This window comes from Sardina pilchardus, chromosome 8 (genome assembly GCF_963854185.1).
Source record: "Sardina pilchardus chromosome 8, fSarPil1.1, whole genome shotgun sequence".
NCBI lineage: Eukaryota > Metazoa > Chordata > Actinopteri > Clupeiformes > Clupeidae > Sardina > Sardina pilchardus.
In genome coordinates, this window is record NC_085001.1 from 1,528,850 (window position 1) to 1,533,768 (window position 4,919).

Sequence of the window (4,919 nt, forward strand, 5' to 3'; positions counted from 1 at the left end):
ATGATCTGAAATGGTCCACTAATATAAAAGTGATATGATCTGAAATCGTCCACAATATAAAGGTGATATGATCTGAAATGATCCACTAATATAAAGGTGATATGATCTGAAATGGTCCACTAATATAAAGGTGATATGATCTGAAATTGTCCACAATATAAAGGTGATATGATCTGAAATGGTCCACTAATATAAAGGTGATATGATCTGAAATGGTCCACAATATAAAGGTGATATGATCTGAAATGGTCCACTAATATAAAGGTGATATGATCTGAAATGGTCCACAATATAAAGGTGATATGATCTGAAATGATCCACTAATATAAAGGTGATATGATCTGAAATGGTCCACTAATATAAAGGTGATATGATCTGAAATGGTCCACAATATAAAGGTGATATGATCTGAAATGGTCCACTAATATAAAGGTGATATGATCTGAAATGGTCCACAAAATAAAGGTGATATGATCTGAAATGATCCACTAATATAAAGGTGATATGATCTGAAATGATCCACTAATATAAACGTGATATGAACTGGTTTGGCCGATGTGAGATGCCCAACCGCCTTGACTTCCCTTGCAGGGTAAACGTGATCTGCAGCTGGTTTGGGTGGTATTGTGTGTTAGTGGGCACGCTGGTTTGGGTGGTATTGTGTGTTAGTGGGTGTGTGTTGAGGGAGAGGCTGGTGTGTGTGTGTGTGTGTGTGTGTGTGTGGTGTGTGTGTTGAGGGAGAGGCTGGTGTGTGTGTGTGTAGTGTGTGTGTGGGGTGAGGAGGCTGGTGTGTGTGTGTGTGTGGTGTGTGTGTGGGGTGAGGAGGCTGGTGTGTGTGTGTGTGTGTGTGTGTGTGTAGTGTGTGTGTGTGTGTGTGTGTAGAGGGAGAGACTAGTGTGTGTGTGTGTGTGTGTGTGTGTGTGTGTGTGTTGAGGGAGAGGCTGGTGTATGTGTGTGTGTGTGTGTGTGTGTGTGTGTGTGTGTTGAGGGAGAGGCTGGTGTATGTGTGTGTGTGTGTGTAGTGTGTGTGTTGAGGTAGAGGCTGGTGTGTATGTGTGTGTGTGTGTGTGTGTGTGTGTGTGTGTGTGTGTGTGTGTGTGTGTGTGTGTGTGTGTGTGTTGAGGGAGAGGCTGGTGTATGTGTGTGTGTGTGTGTGTGTGTGTGTTGAGGGAGAGGCTGGTGTATGTGTGTGTGTGTGTGTGTGTGTGTGTGTTGAGGGAGAGGCTGGTGTATGTGTGTGTGTGTGTGTGTGTGTGTGTGTGTGTGTGTTGAGGGAGAGGCTGGTGTATGTGTGTGTGTGTGTGTATGTGTGTTGAGGGGGCTGGCATGTGTGTGTGTGTGTGTGTGTGTGTGGTGTGTGTGTTGGGGAGAGGCTGGTGTGTGTGTGTGTGTGTGTGTGTGTGTGTGTGTGTTGAGGGAGAGGCTGGTGTGTGTGTGTGTGTGTGTTGAGGGAGAGGCTGGTGTGTGTGTGTGTGTGTGTGTGTGTTGAGGGAGAGGCTGGTGTGTGTGTGGTGTGTGTGTGTGGGGTGAGGGGGCTGGTGTGTGTGTGTGTGTGTGTGTGTGTGTGTGTGTGTAGTGTGTGTGTTGAGGGGGCTGGTGTGTGTGTGTGTGTGTGTGTGTGTGTGTGGCTGGCATGTGGCATCTGCTGTGTTTCCGCCTGATTAGCGTACAGGGGGGTCTGATCAGGGGGGTGCTGGCACCACATCAACAACCTAATAACCTGACTACACACACACACACACACACACACACACACACACACACACACACCTGTCTACACTCACTCTCACACACACACACACACACACACGTCTACACACACACACACACACACACACACACACACACACACACACCTGTCTACACACACACAGATCACACACACACACACACACACCTGTCTACACTCACTCACTCACACACACACACACACACACCTGTCTACACTCACTCACACACACACACACACACACACACACACACACACTTGTCTACACACACACACACACAAACACACACACACACACACACACACACACACACACACACACACACACACACACACACCTGTCTTCACACACACAGCTCACTGATAATAACCCATCTACACACACACATGAAGAGGTAAAGCAACACAGTGATTTTGAACTCTTCTCTATTCAGTACAGGGTGGACACAATTTCTACATCAGAGCATTCTATTGTTATTCACATTTTACACAACGTCCCAAGTGCTCGTTCTGCACAGACTCCGTTCAGCTCACCAGTTCAGTGGGCCATTAGGAGTCAAAACATATGGACACCGTCACACATAACTGCATATCTCTTTAAGGATTGTTCTGCTAACTGCTCGCTCTTGTTGTTGTGGACACTCCACAGCTTGATGCCGCCTGTTGTTGCTGATAGAAGAACTGAGCGGCCCCATATGTGTGTGTGTGAGTGTGTGTGTGTGTGTGTGTGTGTGTGTGTGTGTGTGTGTGTGTGTGTGTGTGTTGCTGATGTAAGAACTGAGTGGCCCCATACAGTATGTTACAGTAACACATTCCATACAGGAGAATGCACAGAGCTGTGCTGGGTTTGATTTAGTCTCGGACCCAGGGCTCACGAGACATGAGTACAGTAGACAAGAGATGAGTAGAGTAGAGCTGAGTAGATATTAGTATGAGTAGCGTAGAGTAAAGTAGAGTAGAATAGAGTATAGTACAGTAGAGTAGAGTAGAGATGAGTAGAGTATAGTAGAGTAGAATAGAGTAGAGATGAGTAGAGTAGAGATGAGTAGAGTATAGTAGAGTAGAATAGAGTAGAGATGAGTAGAGTAGAATAGAACAGAGTAGAGTAGATATTAGTATGAGTAGCGTAGAGTAGAGTACAGTAGAATAGAATAGAACAGAGTAGAGTGGAGTATAATAGAGATGAGTAGAGTAGTTTAGAATAGATACGAGTAGAGTAGAGTAGTGTAGAGTAGAGATGAGTAGAGTAGAGTAAAGTAGAGATGAGTAGAGTAGAGTAGAGTAGAGTAGAGTAGAGATGAGTAGAGTAGAGTAAAGTAGAGATGAGTAGAGTAGAGTAGAGTAGAGTAGAGCAGAGATGAGTAGAGTAGAGTAGAGACGAGTAGAGTAGAATAGAGACGAGTAGAGTAGAGTAGTTTAGAGTAGAGTAGAGTAGAGTAGAGTAGAGATGAGTAGAGTAGAGTAGAGTAGAGTAGAGTAGAGTAGTTTAGAGTAGAGTAGAGTAGAGTAGAGTAGAGTAGAGATGATATAGCGAAATCAGTGACACACTCACCATGTCTGATGGCCTCTCAGGCAAAAGCATAGATAGAGACACTCATAACCATTAAATCTCCAGTTATAATAATATGATTATTACAAATAATTATATATTTATTAAAACTGCACTACCTGACTCCGCCCAGTTATAATAATATATTTATTAAAGCTACCTGACACCGCCCAGTTATAATAATATATTTATTAAAGCTGCACTACCTGACACCGCCCAGTTATAATAATATATTTATTAAAGCTGCACTACATAATAATATATTTATTAAAGCTGCACTACATAATAATATATTTATTAAAGCTGCACTACCTGACACCGCCCAGTTATTATAATATATTTATTAAAGCTGCACTACATAATAATATATTTATTAAAGCTGCACTACATAATAATATATTTATTAAAGCTGCACTACATAATAATATATGTATTAAAGCTACCTGACACCGCCCAGTTATTATAATATATTTATTAAAGCTGCACTACATAATAATATATTTATTAAAGCTGCACTACCTGACACCGCCCAGTTATTATAATATATTTATTAAAGCTGCACTACCTGACACCGCCCAGTTATTATAATATATTTATTAAAGCTGTACCTGACACCGCCCAGTTATTATAATATATTTATTAAAGCTGTACCTGACACCGCCCAGTTATAATAATGTATTGATTAAAGCTGCACTACATAATAATATATTTATTAAAGCTGCACTACATAATAATATATGTATTAAAGCTGCACTACATAATAATATATTTATTAAAGCTGCATTAACCCCCAGAGCCCCATCCTCCCTCTTGTCCTCCATCCCAGTCGGACTACTTCCTGTAGCTGGTGGCTCCTGTTGGGCTTCCCCTGTGTGTGTGTGTGTGTGTGTGTGTGTGTGTGTGTGTGTGTGTGTGTGTGTGTGTGTGAAGTCCGTGTGCCAAGCGGGGCCGGGGTTTTGGCATTCAGATGACCAGCAGCCTTCTGTCAGGCGCCTGATGACTTGATATAATCATCTCCCTCTCATTTCACCTGACTTGATATAATCATCTCCCTCTCATTTCACCTGACGCCTCAACATGGAGCCACAGTTCTGCTGAAGCTCTCAGCTCACAACATGCACACCTCAGCACACTGATGACACAGAGAGAGAGAAGAGAGGGTGAAGAGGAGAGAGAGAGAAAAGAGAAATGAGAGAAAGGATAGGGTGAAGAGGAGAGAGAGAGAAAAGAGAAATGAGAGAAAGGATAGGGTGAAGAGGAGAGAGAGAGAGAAAAGAGAAATGAGAGAAAGGATAGGGTGAAGAGGAGAGAGAAAAAAAAGAGAAATGACAGAAAGGATAGGGTGAAGAGGAGAGAGAGAGAAAAAGAGAGTAACAGAATCCAACTGCCAATGTGACAAAAAAAAGAGGGACTACCAGCCAGGTGTGTGTGTGTGTATGTGTGTGTGCGTGTGCATGCATGTGTGTGTGTGTGTGCATACGTACAGTATGTGTGTGTGCGTTCGTGCATGCGTGTGTGTGTGTGTGCATACGTATGTGTGTGTGCATACGTACAGTATGTGTGTGTGCGTTCGTGCATGCGTGTGTGTGTGTGTGTGTGCATACGTATGTGTGTGTGTGTGTGTGTGTGCTCCAGTCCAGT